The sequence below is a fragment of the Melospiza melodia genome, chromosome 8 (genome assembly GCF_035770615.1).
Source record: "Melospiza melodia melodia isolate bMelMel2 chromosome 8, bMelMel2.pri, whole genome shotgun sequence".
In the NCBI taxonomy this organism is placed as follows: Eukaryota; Metazoa; Chordata; class Aves; order Passeriformes; family Passerellidae; genus Melospiza; species Melospiza melodia.
The window spans coordinates 38,761,824-38,774,754 of NC_086201.1; positions in this window are offsets into that span (position 1 = coordinate 38,761,824).

Consider the following 12,931-nt stretch of genomic DNA (forward strand, 5'->3'; position numbering starts at 1 on the left):
GAGGACTTGTGGGCTGCTGCTGTCCCGCTGGCAGGGGGCTTGGCTGCCTCCTGCCCCGTGCCTGCTGGACTGCAGCCTCCTCCAGGCCTTGGCACAGGGACACGGGTCCTGTGCCCTGGGCTGCGGGGCCATCTCCATGTCTCTGCTGCTCTGCAGGCTTCTCAGGAAACGCTGCTTTGTGCGGTGAAGTTCCTGAAGAGAAGGCGTCTGAAGCAGCTGGTGAAGAAGGAGCAGCCATGGAGGTTTGGCGAGTGCCTGGTAAGGACAGCCTGCAAGCCCCAGCATGAGCCTGGAGAAGGCCTGTGAGGGTGGTGCTCAGTGTGCCCACACCAACCCTTCCCTCCTGCCACTCTCTGCAGCTGGCAGAGGACCGGAGCAGAGCGGCCGAGCACCTGCACCGGGCCCTGCGCTACGTGGAGAGCCCACAGGAGCCCCTGCGAGAGGCAGCCGTCAGGTTCATGGGTGAGCCACAAGCCCGGGCTCGCTTCCCTGTCCTGTCATAGCAGGATCTGGGGCAGGGTCCACAACAGGCTCTGTGTTCATAGGGGTTGCAGGCCGGTACTTGAGGAGGCAGCAGGAAGAGACCGAGCTCATCTGCAAGGGTGAGGGCTGACAGCGGGGGCTGCCAGGGGGAGAGCTGGAAGCCCTGCCCCGGCTGTGGAGGGCTCTGCTCCCGTGGGCAGAGCACACTGACATTTCAGGGCCACGTGGGCCATTGGTGGCCAGCAGCTTCGGGCTGATCCCCTTGCTCCCTGCTCCCTCCTGGCCATGGCAAGAGCCGGCTGGGAAGGCCCTTGCAGGAGAGGCCTCCTCCGGGCCCTGCAGACCTAGGGTCTGACACCTGGTGGCAGATGGCTCTGTTCCTCTGTTTCAGCCCTTAAGGACATGACTGATGACATCAGCCCTGCCATCTCGAGCTTGGCAGCTCAAACCCTGCAACTCTTAAGAGCTGCACAGAGAGCTCCATATTCTCCAGGTTTCAAAAGGTGCAAGACCATTTCCAGAAGGGTGAGGGGTAGGAAGCCACCTCTGTAGGGCAGCATGTGGAAGCCTATAAGCAACTAATCTCAGGAAAACCGTCTGCTCAGGACACCTGAGCTGCAGAGAAGACCTCATCTTAACAAGGAAATACGAAATCTTTGTTGTCATGCACAGAAGTCCAGGATCTTTCTTTTGCTGCCCAGTGGCCACTGGGCATCAGCGAAGGTGGGGGGGAGGGTGCATGTGCTCAGCCAACTGCCCAGGCGTGCAGTGCTGCAGGGGAAATGGCCAGAAGCCCCTTGGCCTTTGGTGATTCTGCTGAAGCCTTTGGGCTGCCCACAGAGCGGCTGGGCAGGGGCCGGAGCTGCGGGGATCCCTGAGAGAGCGGAGCCTGGAGATGGCCACAAGCCCTGTGCCAGGCAGCAAGCGCCATCCGTGTCCTCCTGCCCGTGTGCTGCTGGCTGGATTGCTGAGGGCTCCCAGGTGCCTCTGGATGGGGCTGCTCTGGAGCTGCTGTGGGGCTGCGGCGCTGCTGCCGGCCAGCTTGGCCGGGCTGGGGCAGCCTCTGAGGGGATGGGGCCACAAAGGGATGCGGTGCTGCGGAAGCCCTGACAGGATGAGGCAGTGGGAAGGAACAAGGGGCATGTGTGAGGGAGTGGGTGGCAGGAAGCTCCAAGGGGGCAGGAGGCCCCTGAGGAGCCAGGGTGCTGGGAATGCCTGAGGAATTGGGTGTCAGAGGGCACAAGCAGCCCCCAGGCAGCCGCCTTGTCCCTGGCACCCGGCTGCTCTGGTGCTTCCCCAGAGCGTCTCCCAGGCCTGCGGCAGGAGCCCTCGAGGCCGGGCCTCAGCAGGAGGGTGGGGGCACCCCTGAGGTGCCCAGGCTGGGCTGGCTGGGCACAGGGACGGCAGGGGGCTGCTGCCAGGGCACGGCCACTGGGTGCTGCCAACAAGGGGCCGGGGGCAGAGGCAGGGCTAGCGGCCATCCCGGGCCCTGGCGGCTGCCCAGGCCACGGTGCCGTGACCGAGGCCCCCCTGACCCAGAGCTCTGGGCCCGCAGAGCTGCTGCCACCATGGGGAGGGCGGCCGCGTCTCCTCCAGCAGGGCTGCGCAGTGGCTGCTGCCCCGGCGGCTCTGGGCCCCACAGAAACATCACCAGAGCGGGCTCAGCAACAGCAGCACCCCGAACGGCGGCACCTGCTTGCCAGGCGTCCGCACCCGCCGGGATGCCAGACGGGTGGAGCCCGGGGGCACAATGGCCCCTGCTTTGGCAAAAGGCTCAGCAGAGTTGGCCACAATGGCTCTCTCTTGACTTGCCATCCTCACTGCAACGCTTGGCTGCGTCAGCTGCTGCCTGTGCCCCTGAATGACTTCCATGGCAGAGCTTGAGGGCAGACTCGCCTCCCACAGGCGGCGTCCCAAGGCAGCGGCATTGGTGCCATGGGCAGAGAGACACTCTGATGGGGCACCAGCCCTGCCATGCACCTGCCCTCCCTCTCCTCTGTGCAGGCACCTTAAAGACACATGCATCAGCTCTGAAACGAAATCCTGGACTTGCCTGGAACAAAAGAGATGCTGGGGAAAACCTGGCACTTCCATGGGTCACTTTTCCTCTCCACTTGGGGAGTCACAGAATGCAAGAACACTTTGCATGGCAAAGTATCACAAAGATACTTTGCTGTTCCCACCACCACCCTGCCGTGGGCACAGGTGCTGTGCAGGCACAGCTGTCACTAGAACTGGAAGAACACTTTTCCATGTTTACCTTTTCCTCCCCTGGATTTCAAGCTAACATCAAAAGTTCAGCTGGTTACAGCTGAATTATGCAGCTCACAGGATCTGGATTCTCCAGTGGGCCATGGTATGTCCATTCTGCCTTTGTTAGACCATCCAGATGGAGCTCAGCCCTGTGCAGCCCAGGCACAGGCAGCAGGCTGGTCCATTTCAGCATCCCAAAGTCTTTGGGGCTTCCTGTGCACCCTGAGACTCCTGAATCCTATGGAGGCTGAAAGCCTGGTCAGAGCAAAAGCCAGATAAACTTTCCCAGAAATGGTTCTAGCAAGTTTTGAGAAGGCGGAGAGAAAGAATGAGAACAATCTTGCAGCTGCAGTTTGAAACAGTTGTTTTCTCATCAGATGGTTTACCAAAGGGTGGTCCCTAATAAATCAACGGGTGACAGGTTAAGAGCTAATCAGCTTCTGGGTGAACAATGTTGGTTATAAGTATCGGGAGATTGTAATAAAGGAAGAATTTATGCCATCTTAAAATGCATGGAGTGTGTCACTTGTTTATCCGTGCCATACTCAACAGTGTCACAAATCCATTCTTGAATTCCCTGTTAGCTCTGTGCAGCACATTAGAACACAGGAATCGCCTCTTTGGCTTACTCTTGGGTTTGCTGCTCTTACACAAAGTAGTCATAAGGAGTATATTCCAATGGAAAAATTAGAGCTGAACACCAGGGAATTTTTCGGTATTGTTTAAAACTAAACCCTTGTGTGACTGTTCAGAGACTCCGAAATCCAATGTAAAAATGACAGCTTTGATATTTAAGAATCCCAGAAATGGCAGGGCTGGCAGCCTCAAAAACGTTGACATGTGATTCATCTGGTCAAGGATTTGAATGCTAATGCAGAAATGACAAAACTGTTACAAGTAGTTTTCATTGGCACCCCCACTTAAATGGCAGCAGCACACTTCCAAGGGACAGGGTATGACACTGGGGACAGTGTTTGGCACTTAATGGCTTCAGATCTGGGAGAAAAATGTTTTGCCCGGCTTCACCCAGGAGTTCAGGTATTCCCAGGGCTTTGATGGACTGGTCACTGCAGGTAGCTTTCACTAAATGCAAAAGGATGGAACAGCAGAACTTCTGGAGAAGGTGCCCTAGGGATAGGGAGAACTCCTCGAAAATGCTCAGCAGGCTCTGGAAAACATTAAATAAAAAATCAAAAAGAGATGTAGCCCTGTGACTTTTCACGCCCAACTCTTTGGGTCTGGAGGAAATAATTGCCTTGCATCAGCTACGACACAGATAGAAGGGCAGCAACTGGAGCGTTGAACATGGCAGACTGGTCTAGTGTTGTTCCCAGAAGAACTGACAGAAGATCACATGTAACATGACAGTGCCTCTGTGCAATCAAATCGTCCAGGGAAACTCAGCAGCTGATGGTGTTGTGGTGCTACTGCCAATCCCTTCCATGTGAAAATCCTTTCAGGACTGACTAACAGCTTCTGCCCTCTGACAGAGACCAAGTGCTGCCAGCAGTTGCTCCAGGTGCTCCGGCCATCAGCCCCTGCAGGAAGGAGCACAGCCCCCAATGCACGTGGGCTTTGGCTCCCTGTGGCACAGAAGCCCCCCGGGGGCACAGGTCTCTGGGGCAGGAGACGGGCACCAGCGCTGCCAGGGCTCGGGGGGTGGCAGCTCTGCTTGGGCAGGGACTCTGCCCCAGCTGCTGATGGCAGCGCTGCCCGGGCCCCAGGGCTCAGAGCAGCATTGGTGCCCGGGCCCACACGTTCCTTGAGCCAGTCACACCCGCGGGTTTAGGACGGCCACGGGCCGGGACGTGTCCCAAGGAGGCCGTGCCAGCGTCCCTGGAAGGGCCCGTGCCCTTCCCAGCACGGCTGCGTCGGCAGCCCTGGGGGCTCCTTCTGCTGCCCTGAGCCCGCAGAGCAGGGCAGCGTTTGCTGATGCTCTGAGCCCTTCCTAAAGATCCTGTGGGGCTGCCTTGGACACCTGGGGCCAGGCATTCCTTCCAGCCTGTGCCGCTTTGGCTGGGCTGGGGGCGGCCCCAGCGAGGGCGGCAGTGTGTGCAAGGGCCCTTGGTGACACGGTGCAGCACGGTCACTGTGACATGGAACGGGACAGAGTGTCCTTTGTGACACGTGGTGACATAGGAGCTAGCAGTTACAGGATCAGGCCACAGTGCTCAGAGCACATGACAGGACAGAATGCGACAGAGCGGTGCCGTGAGGAGCCCCCGCACAGAGCACTCGTTCGTGTCCCACTCGGAGCTGTTCCAAGGCGTTGCTTCTACATGTGACTTTGGGGCCAGTCCGGAGGACTTCAGGACCCGTAGCTTTCCTGAGGCATTTGTCTTGTAATCCGGCATTATTGCATTCCATGACATGGAGCAGAGTCCCTCAAGACTGTCTAAGTTTGCCTGGGTGGAGAAACAGCACGAATACCCTGAAACTGACCTGGAACTGCAGACCGAGGAGGTTGTGCCTATCCAGGTGCTGCAGGAGGGTGAGTGGCAGAGCTGGGCCACAGGGCTGGTGGCTGCAGCCAGCTTGGCCCCATCCCATCCCATCCCATCCCATCCCATCCCATCCCATCCCATCCCATCCCATCCCATCCCATCCCATCCCATCCCATCCCATCCCATCCCATCCCATCCCATCCCATCCACTAGGGACATTCCGATGGACAGAACCGAACAGGGATAGCAAGATCATTGAGCAGAAACCCCCAAGAGTTCCCAAGCTGGCCTGGGTGGGGGAGGACGAAGAAGAGCCTGACCCTGACCCAGAAGTGGAGAGCGAGGAGGCTGTGCCAATCCAGCTGCTGCCAGAGGGTGAGTGGCAGAGCTGGGCCACAGAGCTGGTCCCTGCAGCACCATCCCATCCCATCCCATCCCATCCCATCCCATCCCATCCCATCCCATCCCATCCCATCCCATCCCATCCCATCCCATCCCTTCCCATCCCTTCCCATCCCTGGTGGTCAAAGTTTGAATTTGACAGAGTTTGGACTTGAAGGTCCAAGGTTGGATTTGGTGGGAAACAATTGGACTTATTGGTCAAAATTTGGATTTGATGGTCCAGGGTTGCATTTGGTGGGCAACATTGGAATGCCATGGAATAACAGCATTCTAGGGGTTGGGAGTTTAGAATCATCTGCTTCCCCTCACAACTTCCCATCAACACTGGCAATCCATGGAATAACAGCATTCCAGGCATGGGGAATATCGAATCCTACAGTTCTCCTCACAAATTCCCATGGAATCATGTCCTTCTGGGCATTGGGAATTTAATAAAATGGCACCTTTGGTGCTCCAAGATGGACACATGTGTGATGGCATTGGATACTACAGGTGGCAAGGAAAACTGGGAATGCCTCCGGCGGCACCGCAATCTCCACCAAGCTCAGCATCCTGCCCGGAGAACTCTACAACTCAGGACTACACCAAAAAACATGGAAAAATCAAGGCACTCAGGCGCACATTGGAAACAAAACGTAACTGTTCATTTTTTGCTTGCTTTTTATATTTTTAAGAGATTTTGTCTTTGTTTTTTACTTTTTTCCCAATTTTCCCCCTTTTTTCTTTTCTCCCCATTTTTTAAAAATTTTCAACACCTTTAAATTTTCAACCAGAAAAATTCCCAGCAACTCAAGGGAACAAACCCAAACAACTCAAGAAACCAAAGCAGTTTTTATCTCCAGGATAACACATAGCCAAATAACATCTTTTAAATAGTAAAATAAAACACTAAAGGTTTATTCCCCAAAAAATCTACAAAGAAGAAATATTCAGGATCTTGGCAATTTAGTTTTGACATTTTTAAATTACTTGTTCTTTTTATATGATCATTATTAATATTAATATAATATTAAGAATATATCTTCTTTTTAAAAATGTCTTTTCTGTTTTTTTTACGTTTTAATTCAGGAATGAAGATGGGCATAACCAGCACAGCATAAACAGGAGGCAACTTCCAGTCCATTCAGAAAGGAAAAGTAGGATTCTCCTTGAAAAACATGCAGTCACATTTAAAAAACACCTCTAAAATTTTCCTAAATAAAGTAAAAATTTTGGGCCCTGCCAGGCCATGGTAGCCAGTTGTGTTGGAATTTCTCCTACTGCGCCTCCAGGTTATTCTTTACAAGTGGATTCATTTGGAATTTTATCCGTTCTTTTTCCCTATTTTTCCTTCTTAAAAACTCTTTTTCCCCAGTTTCTTTGTGCTTGTTTCCTCCGAGTTCTGCTCATTTCCAGTTCTATATGGGATTTTTACGGATCTAGATTGTGTCCTGCTTTCTTCCCTTATCCCAGGCCCCTGAAATCCTCCAGAAATATCCCAAAAAACCTCACAAGACTGAATCATCACATCAGCACTATCACTAGAGTCTTCCTAGACAAGTGGGCAGAAAATTTGGAATGAACACTCCCTATCCAGCAGACCCATGAATTCCTGCAAGGTGGAGGTGGAAAAAGCTGCTAAAATTGGGATCTTGCCTTTCCGGGAGCGTTTTTGAACCTGGTTTTATTCATTATCTTGTTGATGTGCACAATAGCAGACCAAATATGGCAGGGCCTTAGACATGACTTTGGTCCCTGACACACACCTGTCCCACTGCTGGCCTTCAGTGTGCTCAGCAAGATGTGTAACTCCACAGTGCTGTGGAACTGCACCTTCAGCACAGGGACCTTTCCAGCCTGACCTGCCCTCGTTCCTCTGTGTCCATGCACAAAACACGGTGTGGCAGAGAACGGCAGCAGGGCCTGTGTGTCCCAGGGTCGGGGATTTGCTTAAGCTCCACAGGGATGCAGGCAAAGTGAAGAAGCCAAACTGTTTATTAATGAAAGGCGAAGCAAAGGGCTGATATGCGAGGGAGAAAGGGAATGACCAGGGTTTCAGGGCTGGTGGGTGGGAGATATCTACAGGCAGGGTGAAGGCAGGAGCTACCGAGCTTCTCACAGGCTCAGCTGTGCCCAGCATCAGCTCTGCCTGGAGCTCCAGTGGCAGTGGGAGATGGCGTCCTCTTCAGTGTCTCCTGGGGCTGTTCTTGGGACACTGCTTCACTGGATCCTGAAGATGCACCTAATTCTTCAGCTCTTCTGGCACATTGGGTGTGAATATCCAGGTTACCGTGGGATAGACTAGTGTCTTTCCTTGGGACTTAAATGGCTGGAACAGAGAGGAAGAGAGCCACAGTCAGCACCCACATCTGCAGGAATCCTAGGAGACGCTCCTGCCAAGGTGTGCTGGTTTGTGCATCACGGACATGATGTTTTGGGAGAGGCTGCTGGCAGGTTCCTCCGTGTCTGATTGGAAACCAGTCAAGGGTTGGCTTTGGGAATTGATAATCTGGAAAGCTGTACATGAAAGCCTCTGTGAAAAACACACGTTACAAACGAAAGAAACTTGGGAACTTTCTCTTTTCCCTTCTGGCCGACAAAGAGGTAACACAGCTGACGCAGCCCAGGCCTGGCTGAGGTCAGTGAAGAAGAAGTCAAGTCCCAGATGGGAGGGATGAGGAGATGCCTTTAGTTTTAGGCTGACATCCTCTTGTAAACATATGGAGAACGACACTTTTTTCCCTATAACACATGAAGGTATGGGGAGATGAAAGTGTTCAAATGGAAGGTATGGAGCAAAACCTCCATGCTAAAGTCAGCAGATGTTAAAGTAGCTGTGATACTATGAAAAGTTTGAACAGAGACGGAGAGAAGAGTGATGAAGATCCTGTGCCCCCAGGAAGAGAAGATCTCTCTTGCTAGAAATGGAAGATGATTTTAGAGATAGATAAAGAGAACCTTTGCCTTTGAACATCTCAGCTTTAGAACAGTACCCCCTAAGCTGACATGGCACAGAAACACAGCTGTGGGAAAACTTTGTGGAAAATGGGAGCGATTTCAGAATTGCAGATTTCCCTGCAGTGTGGCTGCTTTCATGGAAATTGAGAGCCATGAGAGAACTGTTTTCTTGTGGAAAATCTCCATAACATTAACAAGAGGGACTTTTCTCCTTAAGTGAGCAGGAGAAGGACTATTCTAGAGGTAGTAAAGTGACTCAAAATTTTGGTTTTGTCTCTTTACATTGTCAGTGGGAAAGAAACAGTTGTAGGGGGAGGAGAGGTGTTCTGAAGATTTTGTTCTGATTCTTATTCTTATTACTCCTTCTTTTAATTACTGTTAATAATTTTTTCTTCATACCCTTTTAAAGTTTGGAGCCTGCTTTGCCTTCCTCCTAATCCTATCTCAAACAGAAAATTATTAAATACATGGTACTGGATGAACTGGTGATTAACCAACACGGAAGTTTCCACCCTAATTGGAACATTGGCCAGGAAATGATCAATTGGCGAACCAAAACCACTACTCAAGGGTGTCCCACTCAGCTCTTGCATCGGCCAGAAGAGAGGAGGGGCCAACGGGATCAGCCGAAGGACGCTGGCCACGAATCCCCCCGACCAGTGTCCCTGAAATCGCTCACTGTGCCCTGCCCAGGCCACCCCTCATCCCCACAGGGGGCAAAGCCTGCCACAGCCGGGACAGGGACTGCAGCTCGGTGCCGGGGCAATGCAGCTCTCCCGGGCAGTCCCCGCTGTCAGCGCGCTGCCCTCACTCACCCGGACTGTGGGCCCGGAGCTCGTCCCTCTTCTCCCTGAGGCACCGCCCGGCCATGCCTGTGAACACAGAGCCTGTCACGGCCCCAGCGGCACAGCTCCGTGCCAGGGGCGCTGCCGGGGCAGCAGGCGGGGCTGGGGCCGAGCTGCGGCGGGCCGGGGAGGGAGCGCGGGCTCGTGGCTCACCGATGATCCTGATGGCCGCCTCTCGTACGGACTCCTGCGGGCTATCCAGGAACCGCAGGGCCCACTGCATCTGCTGGGCCGCTCTGCTCCTGTCCTCTGCCAGCTGCAGAGAGCGGCAGGAGGGAAGGGTTGGCGCGGGCTCAGCCCCTGGGCCGGGCGCTGCCTGCGCCCAGCCCCGGCCTCCCCTGCCCGCACAGCCCTGAGGCGCGGCCAGCAGCCGCTGGCCAAGGGCTCCCGAGGGCAGGGGGCAGAGGGCCGGCTGCTGCCCGGGGAGCCGCGGTGCCGGCCCGCAGCTCTGCCTCGCCGGGGCTCCGTGGGCAACCGGCTCGGGCCCACGGGAGCCTGGAGAAAAGCCCGCGGGGCCTCTGGCTGCAGCAGCGGGCAGGGGCACAGCTGCCCGGCCCGTACACTGAGCACCGCCCTCAGGGGCCTTCTCCAGGCTGAGCCTGGGGCTTCAGGCCCTCCTTACCAGGCACTCATCAATTTTCAATGGCTGCTCCGTCTTCAGCACCTTCTGGAGATCCGTCTTCCCCACGAACCCGGCCGCAAAATGCAGTGCTTCCCGAAAGGCCTGGAGAGCAGCAGAGACCCAGAGATGGCCCCACAGCCCAGGGCACCGGAATCACAAGGCCTGGAGGAGGCTGCAGTCCATGAGGTGCCGGGGCAGGAGGCAGCCAAGCCCCCTCCCAGGGATCAACCAGCATCACAGAAAACCTCACCTCTGCCAGGTGTTGGTTCTCCTCATGGCAGTGCAAGAAGAGGAGGAGCAGGCTCTGGTTCACAATTGTCTTCAGGGGCCCTTTTCCCTCATCTACTACTAACTCCATCACCTTGCGGAAGAGGTCAATGGAGAGCACCTGCACTTGGCTGCTCTCCTGGAGGAAAGGAGGAAGAAAATACTTGAGCAACAAATATCCTCTACTCCTGGGTGAACACCTGAATATCCAGAGAGCACAAAATTTCTGGTCAGCAGCAAGTGCCCATGGCTGGGGGCAGAGAGCCTTACATTGTCAAAGAGCGGCAGGAGGGCCTCAGCCAGCTTTGGGGCAGAAGTGCTAGATATCACCAGATGTTTTTTCTCGAGCATCTTCTTGAACAGAGAGAGGGACATGCTGACCACCTCTCCATCTGCATCACCCAGAAGCTTCAGAAGGCTTCGAGACACGCTGCGTAGAGGTTTGGCCTGTGTGGAACACAAGGCTGTGCTGGGAAGCCATGGACGGCTGCACCACCAACACCGCCCTGGCACTGCAAGGCCACCCTGCTGCTGCAGGGCCCACAGGCCAAAGGCCTGCCCCAAAGCACTGGGGCAGGTGAGGCAGGAGAGCTGGGAGCAGCTGCCTCAGCTCCTGAAGCCCTGCACGCCCATGGGGCTGCTTTCCACAGCGCAACTTCAGCCATGGCCCCCTCCTCACCATCAAGGGATCCTTGCTGACCACCATGAGGCCTCTGAGCGCCAGGCGAAACCGCTCCCTGCACTTGCTCTGCAGGTACCTTGACATGATCTTCACGACAGTGAGAGCACATTCCCTCAAGTCCAGGCACTCGAGGACCTGCAAGGCACAGGGCAGTGACAGGGAGCCGGCCAGCAGGAGCCCGGAGCCGCACAGGGCCGGGCCCATGCAGCAGCACAGGGCATGGGCACCGTCCCAGGCAGCTGTGGCTGTGAGAGCGCAGAGAGCTGGGAGGCAGCTCAGCCAGGCAGCGCTGGAACCAGGCTCACCTCCACAAGGAATGCCAGCAAGGGCAGATCCCACCTTGGCTTTTCACTGCTGAGCAGCAGGAGAAGGCGATATGCGACATAGGAACACAGGATGGTCAAGACATAACGCATCTCCCTGGCAGGGGGAAAAAGGCACCAAGACACTGAGGTGGGGGACAAACCTCTCCCAGGACTGACTCAGAGAGCTCTGGCCTTTCCCCAGCATCCCTGCAGGGGATGTGGGTGCTCTGGGAGATGGCCCCTTCTGGGCACCCTCCTCTCCCAGGCTTTTCCCGTCTTCTTGGCTGTCCCTCAGTGACGAGGCACTCTGGGCCACAACCACAGATACTGAGTGGGGCACAGGGCACAAATGCTGGGGGCAGTAGGGAGAAGGGGGTCTCACCTGGCCAGCAGACCCATGGCATAGTGCTGGGTGTGAGCACACAGCATCGTGTCCCAGCCACGCTTGCGCTCCATAGACATCACCTCATTGTCATAGCGCAATAGGTAGAGCAGAGCCTTCATGGCCTGCACTGCAAACCTGTGTGCAGAGAAAGCCCAGGTCACACTGGGAGCACTGGCCCTCGCCACAAAGGTATGGGAAGGACAGGAGGACTGGGACCTGTTAAGCTTGCTGGGAAGGCGGTGTTCCTCCTGGCATGCTCTCCAGAAGGTATCAACTTCCTCTGGTGGCATCTGCTGTGTGGTGATGGCAACATGGAAGAGCAGAGCCACAAACAGAGGGTAGAAAGAATGAATTGTTCCCTCATGGTAGTGAGGCACCTGGGCAATCACCCAGATCACCAGAGTTGCCTGCAAAAGAAGCAGCCCAAGACAGCGCTCAGTGCCGAGGTGTCCTTGGGGCAGGGCCCAAGGGCAGATGCAGGAGGAGCAGCGGGCCTGGTGCCCCCTGAGCCTGCCCCTAGCCCAGGGTTCAGCCCAGTGCCTGAGGCATGGAGAGGATGGAGAGCTGCTGGAGAGGCGTCCTGGGGGTGAGCATGGGCCCAGAAACTCACAGCCAGGGAAAAAACGTCCCCGTTGTCCCCATCAGAGGTGCATGCGCTGTGCAGTGGCCAATCCTCCATTACACGGACTAGTGTTGGCAGCACTTTCTCCATTGTTACTTGTGACGAGCCAATGATTCTCCACATGATTGTAGCAGCTCTGTGGGATGAGAGCTCTTTGTCAGTGGCATCTCAGTCCCTGGACCACGCCCTGTGCAGCTGTGGGGGCCCAGGTGACAGAGCCCCGGTGCCCTGAGGGGCAGGGAGGGAGCATTGGCACCAGGCTTGGAAACAGAGGGTCCCCAGGGTCCTGGACCTCTGTGCCTGTCTGGCAGAGCCCGTAGCACAGGCTGTGCAGGGCCATGGGCCCTAAAGGCTGGTGGGCCCTGAGCTGTGCAGGCACGTGGGCCTCGTACCTGTCACATGTTGGGGCACAGCGCAGGAGGGTCAGCACCACATCATCAGGGTGTTCTTTAGCCATCTTCACAATGTCACTTTTCAGCCTGGCATCCACAGTGACATTGGACAGTAGACTCTGGTAGATGCTCCTTACAATGGCTGGCACCTGGAGGAGCCATGGGAGAGATTTTGAGTGCTGTCAAAGGCAGAAACTTCCCCAGCTTCCCCCAGGAACTGCTTCCCTTCCTGCCACACTGTGCTGGCATCAAAGGCTAAAGGGGGCCCAGTGACCGTGGCTTGAGGGGACAG